This window comes from Giraffa tippelskirchi, chromosome 1 (genome assembly GCF_054371585.1).
Source record: "Giraffa tippelskirchi isolate mGirTip1 chromosome 1, T2T-mGirTip1v1.2.pri, whole genome shotgun sequence".
NCBI classification, from domain to species: domain Eukaryota; kingdom Metazoa; phylum Chordata; class Mammalia; order Artiodactyla; family Giraffidae; genus Giraffa; species Giraffa tippelskirchi.
Genome location: NC_137275.1, coordinates 55,270,728 through 55,282,967, shown reverse-complemented (window position 1 = coordinate 55,282,967; position 12,240 = coordinate 55,270,728). Strand labels below are relative to the sequence as shown.

General features: G+C 41.6%; 1 pseudogene; it reads right to left on the bottom strand.

The window, feature by feature from the left end:
• Positions 1-5,242: 5,242 nt before the first annotated feature.
• LOC145515503 (lysosomal-associated transmembrane protein 4B-like) lies at positions 5,243-7,717 on the bottom strand (annotated as a pseudogene).
• Between the last annotated feature and the right edge of the window lie 4,523 nt (positions 7,718-12,240).

Genomic DNA, 12,240 nt, shown 5'->3' with positions numbered 1-12,240 from the left:
CACCACAATGCATTCCAATTATGTATTTATGTGTTGAGAGAATTTAGGATGCCAAACTCTTGTGGTTCTGTGTTTCACTGACATCAGAATTAAAGAGGCACAAACAGCCAAAAACATTCAAAAAAGGAAGCCTTTATTCTTTAACTTATCTCTCAAAATTAAAGGCAGGGGTCCCATTCAAAATCTTGTTACATTTTTACATTAACTTCCCCCTACACACACAGCCCTCCCTGCCCCCCACCTCCCAGTTCTCTTACCCCATAACCTCTCAGCCATCACCCACCTCCTGTGTCTCTCTTCTCCCAACTCCAAGAGCCATTTTCCTTTCACTTCTCATCTCCCCTCACTGAATTCCTTACTGTTAGACCACTTAGCCTCTCCTCTAAGTCTACCAGCTATATTTATTTTTTATTATTATTTTCAATATTTATTTATTTTATTTGGCTGCACCAGGTCTTTAGTTGTAGCACGAAAATTCTTAGTTGCAGTATGTGGGATCTAGTTCCTTGACTAGATCCCAGTCAACGGATCAAGTCCAGGCCCCCTACATTGAGAGAACAGAGTCTTAGCCACCAGACTACCAGGGAAGTCCCCTATCAGCTCCTTTTAACTCTGCGTCCCAGTCTTTTGCCTCACCTCAGAGAGTGTTTCACACCCAAAGAAGCCCACTTGTGAACAACCCAATAAAGCAGTCTCTTCATCTAGAGCAGAGTTGGGGGTGGGCAAGGGGCAGCCTGGAGAGATTGTCACTCAACCTTACACCCTGCCACACTAGTCATGACAGTAAACTATCTTGTAGGTACCACTTTTGTTCCAGATGCTGTGCTGGTCAACTTATCTATGTTATTTCCAATCCTCCCAACATCCCTGAGGAGTCACTATTTCATTGGAAGAAACCAAATCAGAGATTGTGTGATTCCCCAAGGTTCCCCCGGACTCCCCTCAATGCCTTCTCCTTTACCCCATCCCACACTAACTCCCACCAAGACTTCTACTTAATTCTGAGTTCCTCAGGGTCAGCTACTATTTCTTACTCATCATTTACTTCCCGAGCTGGGCACATCAAGAGTATCTGATGCAATGCTCTCATGACACCTTCAGTACAATTCTAAAAAGTCACCCCTGGCATTATCTCACCCCCACCCACAAAACCAATACTTTTCCTTGCCTTCCCTTAGTAAAGCCACAAAGTTTATACCTATCCTCAGGCCTATGGCATAAAACTAGTCCAGTCCTCTTACTTTACCTATGAGGAAACAGCCCAGGGAGATGATTCACCTGGTCAATGACCTTGCCAGGCACTTTTTTCATGAGATTACAGGGTTTCTCCTTGGTGAAGGGAAGTTGTAAATACACAGCAGGAATTTGGCACTGGCATTCCTCTGGTGGTTTTCTTGGTGTCAACATGGACCCGTTCCCGGCAAGCTATACAGCAAACAGGTTATCTTTCACATAATTTTCCAGGAAGTTTTATGCTCTATCACTGAGCTCAGAATGGGTTGAACCAAAATTCTCCTTCAGTTCTGGGAAAGCCATCTGACCTCCTAAAGGTTTTATTTATTTTCCCTTCCACCAAAAAAAGAAAAAAACACTGGTCTAAGAACAAAGAAGGAGACTTGGTTGGGTTCTTATCCAGACTCTGATACTTTATCTCGGATAATTTCCCAAATGTCTGACAGCTGACTTTGACTCAAGGGCTCCCTGCTGGTGTTCACAAACTGCACAGCTGTCTATTCATGTTCTGATGACTCTCTGGCCATGTCTGGACCCTCCTCCTCATTTTGTCTCAGGTGCTTCCCTTAATGGAAGCTGAAGAGGATAGAAGTATACTGCTCTTTCCCTTAACTATGTGAGCCAAGTAGTCGAGACTGTTAGAAGCTCTGCTCCATGCTGTCATTCAGGGCCTGTGGCCTTGGCCTCACCCACATGGTCAAAGCTGGACCTGCACTGGTTCTAATCAAGGAAGAGGCACGTAAGAGCCACACCCAGTGTCTCAGTGTCCACTCACATTCTACTGGTGAGAATGTAGTCACAGGACCATATCTAATTACAGGTAGGCTGGGGAATAGAGAATGAATGAGCAGTCACAGGCCCAGGTACCACTTAATTACCCTGGAGGGAGAGAGAACTGATCTGACAAGAGAGGGGCTGACTCTTCCGTGTGCTTAGACCTGGAAAGCTTAAGACAGTTTTGCAGGCATCTTATGAGATATCATTATTTTCATGTTAGAGTTGAGGGCACTTGAACTCAGAGTAGTAAAGTAATTAGGTCACAGCCAAGCTGAATGTGGAACTGAAATCTGAAGTCATTTTATAGCTTGTTTCCCTTCTTTTTTCCCCCGGCTTCACTGAGGTATAACACATTGTGAAAGGATTCCTTACGTCAAGTTAATTAACACATCCATCACTTCACATGTTTACCTTTTTTCGGTGGGAGGTGGGTGAGGACATTTAAGTTCTACTCTCTTAGCAAATTTCAACCATAGGGGTTTCCCTGGTGGCTCAACAGTAAAGAATCTGCCTGCCAATGCACCACGTTATACATTAGTTCCTCAAACCTTATTCTTCTTAGAGCTGAAAATGTGTAACCTTTTACCAACTTCTCCCTATTTCCTCCACCCCCAAACTGTGGCAACTACCATCCTACTTTTTCTATGAGTTCAATTTTTTTTCCATTTCCCATATAAGTGATATCAGAGGTATTTGTCTTTTTCTGCCTAGCTTACTTCACTTAGCATAATGCCCTCCATGTTGTCACAAATTATAGGATTTCCTCCTTTTTCTTAAACATTTCATACTCTTTACATTCCTTTCTCTCCTTGCTAATAGTCTTCAGTTAATACATGTTGTCTCTTTTAGTTTGGAGTGGTTTTTCTTATTCTCCCTTTTCTTTAGCCTATAATTTACAAAGTGTTTACCTATATTGATTTTTGATTTTCTTCTAGCTCAAATATCACTTCTTTGAGTATCCTTATGTTCATTTTTCTTGCATTTGGCCACCTTTATTACTTCAAATTATCACAAATTATCATAATTTAAACATTGTTTTTCTGTTCTAGTCACTGTTTATATTAATATCATTGTTTTTGTTGTTTTTTCCTTACCTATCTTTCTTCTAACAATTCATTCCTGTGGGGATAGGCTAACTCAGACCAAAGGTATTTCTACCTTGATTGAAATCAGTCAATGAAGTCCATGGAATAATAAAAATGTTACGTTGAGTTTCCAAAATATGTTTGTCTATTAAATATTAAGATATTGTATTAGATAAACTGGAATTACATTATTGACTTTTTTATGAGTTCAGTATACAAAATAAAATGTCATTCAGTAGGGTCATTAAAATCACACATTGGTTTACTGGAAATAGCTAAATTCTAAGCAATGACATCATTGTATAAGAACGAAAGATAAGAAAGGTGAACTTGAAAATGTAGGGGCTGACTTGATAAGCAGTAATTTTGTCTCCTGGTTTTCACTGTGGATGCTCTCAAAATATTTGGGCTTTAACCTGGAGCAATGTTTATATAAATTAATTAGATTAATAAAAATAAAAGCAATTAGATTTCTATTTTACTAATTTCAAGAGAACAATTTAACTAATAAAAGAAAATTTAAATCATTTCTCAGTTACAAGTAGATTCATGCAGACATTGTCCTAAAACTTCAATTGTTTAGTAGAAAAAAAAAAAAGAAATTGAATACTATTTAATCCCCCAATATAACAAATATTTTCTTATATTTCTTGAGTTTTAATAGGATAGGATATAGATTGTGCTTTTTGTTTAACAAATAAAGTAAAAAAAGTGACAACAAACAGATTAATGAAAAGACAACAAACAGCTGTCCCTCAGCAAAACTAGGGATGATTCTAAGACCTCTGGAGTTATCAAAATCAATGGATGTTCAAGTCCCTTAAATAAAGCGGTATAGTATTTACATATAATCTACCCACATCCACCCAGGTATTTTAATCATCTCTAGATTGCTTATAATACCTAATACAATGTAAATGCTATATAAATAGTACTTATACAATATAATTACCATGTAAATGTTATGCAAATAGTTGCTAGAGTGACAAATTCAAGTTTTGCTTGTTGGAATTTTCTGAAATTTTTTTCAAATATCACTTGATCCCTAGTTGGTTGGATCTGTGAATGTGGAACCTGTAGATAATGAAGGTCTACAATACATATCTAAGTATCAGTTATGAACTCCACAGCCATAGGCAGTGTAAAATCCAGCTGTACCAGTCAGGGGAGGTTCATTGTTATAACAATCAGCTCCAGCCTATCAATGCTTGACACAAAAAGTCTATTTTTGCTCATGAACTAGTTCAATAGAGGTGTTCCTGGTCAGGCAGCCATCTTGTATGATTCCCTTTCAGGCAATTACTCAGGACTCAGGCTCCTTGGAACTTGTGTCTCCACCACCACCTAAGGCATTAGAATCCTCTGATTTCCACTTCCCAGATGGCAAGAAACTGAGGGAGAAGGGAATTGTGGAGGAGGTGAGTTACCAGACCCATACCTGAGGGCCAGACTGAGAAGTGTAGTCTGGCTTTAACACCTGGAGAAAAAGGAAATAGAGGCAGCTAAACACATAGCCCTGGTGGCTCAATTGGTAAAGAATCTGCCTGCAATGCAGGAAACTGCCTGCAATGCAGGAGACCTGCATTCCATCCCTGGATCAGGAAGATATTCCAGAGCAAGAAATGGCAACCGACTCCAGTATGCTTACCTGAGAAATCCCATGGACAGAGGAGCCTAGTGGGCTACAGTCCCTGGGGGAGCAAGAGTTGGACACACTGAGCAACTAACACAAACACATAGCAATCACTGCCAATCCAATCACAATATACAACAACTGATTTTTTTTGTTTTTGGTCTAATTTTGACTTTATTTTACACTTTCAAAAGAGAAAAAGGGAGTGAAAAGTCATAATGTCTTCAACTTTGGGGCTCAGCACATACAACAGACTCCTTGGACAAAGGTTCATCCAGATTGTTGAGAGTTTTGATACAGAGGGAAAATTAGGGGAGCCCACCCCACCCCCACAGAGAGAAGTCTACAGTTACTCTATCACACTGCTCTAGCTAAAGCCCAGGTTTCAAACTACAGAGTTTCAACTTAACATCTAAAATTTTAAGCTTTAGCTGTTCAGTAAGAAATAAGCTCAGAGAGCTCATCTCAGAAGTAAAATTAAGCTGTCACTCTCAGCTACGCCCCACTTCCGGGCTTAGGCAGACATGTAGGGTGGCAGTGGTATGGGGGTAACGTCACTGTTGATAACATAAACCAGGACATCAGAGAAGTTCCTGCCATTGATGCATCAGTAGCAGTTCCAAACACAGCTAATCAAATAATCCTTAAAAGTCAAGATAATGCTGATAAACAGAAAACTAATGAGGACCAAACAGATAGGATTCACTGACATGATATCATCTTTGTGAGGAAAATTAGGAGGCAGTTGAGAAGGGAAAGGCAAAAAAGGAAAGGAAAGATATACCTATTTGAATGCAGAGTTCCAAAGAATAGCAAGGAGAGATAAGAAAGCCTTCCTCAGCAATCATTGCGAAGAAATAGAGGAAAACAATAGAATGGGAAAGACTAGAGGCCTTGTCAAGAAAATTAGAGACACCAAGGGAACATTTCATGCAAAAATGGGCACAAAAAAGGACAGAAATGGTATAGACCTAACAGAAGCAGAAGATATTAAGAAGTGGCAAGAATACCCAGAAGAACTATACAAAAAAGATCTTCACGACCACTATGGTGTGATCACCAACCTAGAGACAGACATCCTGGAATGTGAAGTCAAGTGGGCCTTAGGAAGCATCACTATGAGCTAGTGGAGGTGACAGAATTCCAGTTGAGCTATTTCAAATCCTAAAAGATGATGCTGTGAAAGTGCTACACTCAATATGCCAGCAAATCTGGAAAACTCAGCCATGGCCACAGGACTGGAAAAGGTCAGTTTTCATTCCAATCCCAAAGAAAGGCAATGCCAAAGAATGCTCAAACTACCACACAATAGCACTCATCTCATATGTTAGTAAAGTAATGCTCAAAATTCTCCAAGCCAGGCTTCAGCAATACGTGAATCGTGAACTTCCAGATGTTCAAGCCAGATTTAGAAAAGGCAGAGGAACCAGAGAGCAAATTGCCAACATCCATTGGATCATCGAAAAAGCAAGAGAGTTCCAGAAAAATATCTACTTCTGCTTTATTGACTATGCCAAAGCCTTTGACTGTGTGGACCACCACAAACTCTGGAAAATTCTTAAAGAGATGGGAATACCAGACTACCTGACCTGCCTCTTGAGAAATCTGTATGCAGGTGAGGAAGCAACAGTTAGAACGGGACATGGAACAACAGACTGGTTCCAGATAGGAAAAGGAACATGTCAAGGCTTTCTATTGTCACCCTGCTTATTTAACTAATATTCAGAGTACATCATGAGAAACGCTGGGCTGGATGAAGCACAAGCTGGAATCAGGATTTCCGGGAGAAATATCAATAACCTCAGATATACAGATGACACCACCCTTGTGGAAGAAATCAAAGAAGTAAGGAGCCTCTTGATGAAAGTGAAAGAGGAGAGTGAAAAAGTTGGCTTAAAGCTCAACATTCAGAAAACTAAGATCATGGCATCTGGTCCCATCACTTCATGGCAAATAGATGGGGAAACAGTGAAAACACTGTCAGACTTTATTTTCTTGAACTCCAAAATCACTGCAGATGATGACTGCAGCCATGAAATAAAAAGACGCTTGCTCCTTGGAAGAAAAGTTATGACCAACCTAGACAGCATGTTAAAAAGTAGAGACATTACTTTGCCAACAGAGGTCCATCTAGTCAAGGCTGTGGTTTTTCCAGTAGTCATGTATGGATGTGAGAGTTAGACAGTGAAGAAAGCTGAGCACAGAAGAATTGATTCTTTTGAACTGTGGTGTTGGAGAAGACTCTTGAGATTCCCTTGGACTGCAAAGAGATCCAACCAGTCCATCCTAAAGGAAATCAGTCCTGAATGTTCATTGGAATGACTGATGCTAAAGTTGAAACTCCAATACTTTGGTCACCTGATGTGAAGAACTGACTCATTGGAAAAGACCCTGATGCTGTGAAAGATTGAAGGCAGGAGGAGAAGGGGACGACAGAGGGTGAGATGGTTGGATGGCATCACTCATCATCGATGAGTCTGAGTAAACTCCAGGAGCTGGTGATGGACGGGGAGGCCTGGCATACTGCAGTCCATGGGGTTGCAAAGAGTCGGACACGACTGAGCGACTGAACAACTGAACTGAACTGTTGTGTGTATTCCTGGATGAAATTTGCATAAACAAGTCCAGTGACTGCAACCAAGGTGTTCAGGGCAAAACCAAAGATCTGGTAACAGAAGAATGGGGTGATCCTGGTCACATGTTGCTTGTATGCTCCGTGCACAGCCATTGCCCAGATAAGGACCACAAAAACAGAAATTGTGATGGCAATGCACATGTTGGCATTATCCATGAACTCAAAGTCACCTCTGAGTTCAGAACTTGAAAAGTGATACTGATCTGCATCAGCCAGGGCGCTCAACAGAACCAGCAGTACTACAGCATTGAAGATCAGGTACCGGGTCCCCAGCAGGATGGTGACAGCCAGGACATGGCATTACAGGCAGCAGCTGTTGGAGTAGAACGGCCTCCAGGGGGCCACCATCTTCATCACTCAGGCTGCCCACGCAGTGGTACGCCGGGCTGCTGCTGGCTCCTGGGCCATTCCGGCTCCCTCTCCTTGCCCTGCTCACCACCCAGGAGAGCTCCTAGCTGCTGTCTCTGACAGACCACAACAGCTGATTTTTGAAGTGTTCCCATATATACCCACTTTTATAGGGGAACAGCCCTGGAAGTGCAAATAATGACAAAGTACACCAGAATGTCCGTTCTATTATTTGTACCTGAAATTAAAAGAAACACCAAATTAAAGTCATCTCTTTCAAAATGGAGTCCCAAATCCACAGCCATGACTGCTGGTGTCTAGTAGTGCATTTAACCGAGGTAAATAGAGGTAACCAAGGGTACGGTCTGAGAAGTGAACTTCCCTTTGCAAGGAAACCCATGATGGGCGCACCTTTAAGATGATCTTCTAGATTGCTATTCCATGGAAGATATCATTCCCATGATTAGGTTATTTTATATGGCATACAAAAAGGATTCTGTAGCTGTGATTAAAGTCTCTAATCAGTTGACTTTGTTACTTAAAAGGGAGATGCTCTTGAATGGGCCTGAACTACTCAAAGGAAACCATTCGGGGAAAAAAGTCTAGAGTCAGAGACAGAAGTCAGAGAGATCCAATACAGCAGAAGACACTCTCTGTTGGCCACGAGGAAGCAAATTGCCATATTGTTTTGAAGAACTCAGAGCCCTTTATAAATGTAGATAATCCCTATACCACTTACAAAAAAAAAAAGTAGATTTCCAATTAACTATTTTATATAGTGGACGGATCAACTAGCAATTTTATGCTGCATAGGGTGACCCCATATTATCTGTATATTTGAGAATGTGTCCTTACTAGCATACTGCTCATACTGTGACTTCTCTAATGGCTTTGACATCAGCCTAGCTACATAACAAAGAAAATTCCACAATTAGGCTCTTGTAGTTTGCCAGCATAAATACATAAATGCCAGCATTCCTTCTACAAAGTATTCTCAAGCATGCAGAAGCTATTCAACATGGAACCTTTTGAAATACTAAAGCCATAATGATCTTTCAAATTCACAAAGGTGATCATGTCAAGTGACATGCTTAAAATAAGCATGACTGTTTAAAATAAAATTACCAGTGAGATACCATTGTCTACAGGTGAGTCCAATCAATGTTCTGACAATCTAGCCCTTGCTTCCCTGTCTACATTCATCTCCAGTTTCTCTCCTTATGCAGGCTTCCCAATCTTGTTCTGAATAGGAGTTGTTACTCCTTGCCTGCATGCCACAGCCATCCTGACTTTTTCTTTTATCTTTGGACTAACGTTTATTTATGCTTGAAGGTTTTATTTCAACTGATGTCTCCTATTACATTTGTTGTTCACTCCTACTGTTTGGCTCTTGGGACTTCCCTGTTGGCTCAACAGTAAAGAATCTGCCTGCCAACGCAGGAAACATGAGTTTTATCACTGGTCAGGAAGATCCCTTGGGGAAGGAAACGGCTACCCTACTCCAGTATTCTTGCCTGGGAAGTCCCAAAAGAGTCAGACACGACTGAGTGACTAAACCATCACCACCACTACAAAAGTATGGTTAGTGAGTGCTCTGAGCAGTCTGCTAGTATATTATAAATACACACACCTAATCAGAGCTTCCTGATTCAGCTGGTAAAGAATCTGCCTGCAATGCAGGAGACCCTGGTTTGATTCCTGGGTTATGAATTTCCCCTGGAGAAGGGAATGGCTATCCAGTCCATTATTCTTGCCTAGAGAATTCCATGGATGGAGGAACCTGGCAGGCTACAGTCCATGGGGTCACCAAGAGTTGGACATGACTGAGAGACTTTCACACACTCAATCAGTTCCTGATTTTAGAATGCTAGAATTCAGAAAAAGAAGGCTACTTGATTATAGTTTTTAAAATTTTTTCATTTTACTTATTTTATTATTATTATTTATTGAAGGCTTCCCTGGTGGTTTAGAAGGTAAAGAATCTGCCTGCAATGAAAGAAAACTGGTTTTGATCCCTGGGTTTGGATTTTAGAATGCTGCTGCTGCTGTTGCTGCTAAGTCGCTTCAGTCGTGTCCGACTCTGCGACCCCATAGACAGCAGCCCACCAGGCTCCACAGTCCCTGGGATTCTCCAGGCAAGAACACTGGAGACGGTTGCCATTTCCTTCTCCAATGCATGAAAGTGAAAAGTGAAAGTGAAGTCGCTCATTCGTGTCCAACTCTTAGCTCCTCCGTCCATGGGATTTTCCAGGCAAGAGCACTGGAGTGGATTGCCATAATTCAGGAAAAGAAGGCCACTTGACTACAGTTTTGCTTTTTTTTTTTTTTTTTTTTACTTATTCTATTACTATTATTAGTTTATTTACCTTGGCTGAACTGCGTCTTTGTTACAGTGGAAGGAGGGCTCTTGATTTTGGCTCACGGGCTTTTTCTAGTTGCAGCTCGGGCTTAGTTGCCCCTCGGCATGTGTGATCTTAATTCCCCAACCAGGGATCGAACCCACATTCCCTTCACTGGAGGGCAGATTGTTAACCAGTGGACCACCAGGGAAGTCCCTACAGTTTTGCTTTATCTTTACTTTCTGTATGTTACATAGTCCATAGGACTAATGGCACAAGAACCACAGCAAGACTGTCTGGGTTAAAATTCCATCTCTTCTGTTTATCACCCCAACTTCCTCTCTCCTTCACTTTCCATGGTTGTATAATGGGGATAATAACAGCACCCATATCGTTAAGCTATGAGGGTTAAATGAGTTTTGTTTGCTCCAAAGAGGATGTAAGGATATAAGATGGAATATGTGTGTGTGTGTGTGTGTGTGTATGTGTGCGTATATTACTCTTCAATGAGCTTGCATGCTCCCTGGGGGCCCAGCCATGCCCTGTATCGCTCTGTATATTTCTGTAATGGCCAGCACAGTGCCATATATGTGAGCACTTACTGAATATACACACCACGCCAATGACTCTTCATCTATTCTCATGATGTTGAGCCTTGTACTTGGCTCAGTGACACTTGTGTGTTTGTTGGTTGGACTGTAACTGCTGCTGGCAGTCATGCCCTCCACCCAGGAGGGAGAGTCATTGACCCACACAACAGGGTTTCAACAATCTGAGTCACCATCCTGCCTGCAGATTGGGTGAGCAGTGATGATTGGTTCTGCCAAGACAGGAAAGAGTGGGCTCATAATAGCAATTCAAAATAACTCACTAGTCTCAGGACTTCCTTGTTGGTAAGACTGGGCTCCCAATGCAAGGGATTCAGGTTCAATCCCTGGTCAAGGAACTAGATCCCACATACCACAACTAAGAGTGCTTATGCCACAACTAAACAATAATAAAGTAAAATAAAATAATTTATTATTCTCAATGACAAAAAGCTACTCCAGTACTCTTGCCTGGAAAATCCCATGGACAGAGGAGCCTCGTAGGCTGCAGTCCATGGGGTCTCAAAGAGTCGGACACGACTAAGCGACTTCACTTTCACTTTTCACTTTTATGCATTGGAGAAGGAAATGGCAACCCACTCCAGTGTTCTTGCCTGGAGAATCCCACGGACGGTGGAGCCTGGTGGGCTGCCGTCTATGGGGTCGCACAGAGTTGGACACGACTGAAGCGACTTAGCAGCAGCAGCACATTGCTTATAATGAAAATCATGACTGGAGTCCATTTGAAAATGTTTCTTACATTTAAAAATATGTGAAGATTGATGAGCCTGAATGAATGCAAATAATGGACTTAACAGTTACCTCTGCCAGAAAAGAGAGAGCTGCCCATTCTAACCTTTCTCAGAGGATATCCCATGGCAGCTTAATGATGAACTAAAGCCTCATAGAAACCTTATTAGAGGATTTAGGTGTGGAGGATGGTTGTTTCAAGTCTTGGCAGAATGCATATTTGCTCTTCACGACTTTCGTTCTTTAGCTTCCTAGAGCATGTTATTTACACTATCTATTGAGTCCACAAGAACTGCTTTGTCCTGTATGGTCTCCTCCATGGCCCCACCAATGGAAAAGCATATCTTGAACACGGAAAGAGTCTGTGCTCTGCAAGTGTGGTGCTATCACTTGGGAAGGGAAGACCAGTTAGGCTGAGCCAAAATAAAACTCTGCATTGGGGGACCTTCCTGGTGGTCCAGTGGCTAAGATTCTGAGATACCAATGCAGGGGGCCCAGGTTCCATTCCTGGTCTGGGAACTAGATTCCACACGTTGCAACTGAAAGATCCTGTATGCCTTAGCTGAGACCCAGAGCAGCCAAATAAATACATATTTAAAAAGAAAAAAAACTCTGCACTGATGCTCACACATTTAGACACTAATATAAATAAGCTCTATAGCTTTTTGGTCCCTTCCATATATGCACAGCCGCCCTCCCATTCCTGGATTATCCTGTGGGCTTTTATTTTCTACTGAAAGAGAAAAACAGTAACTTCATTCCCCTCACCATTTCCATCTAGATGAGTTTTAAGGTGATGAGCTTTTGCTCCTCCCTTATTTTGGCGGCAGTTCTTGGGGAGAATAAGTAAAAA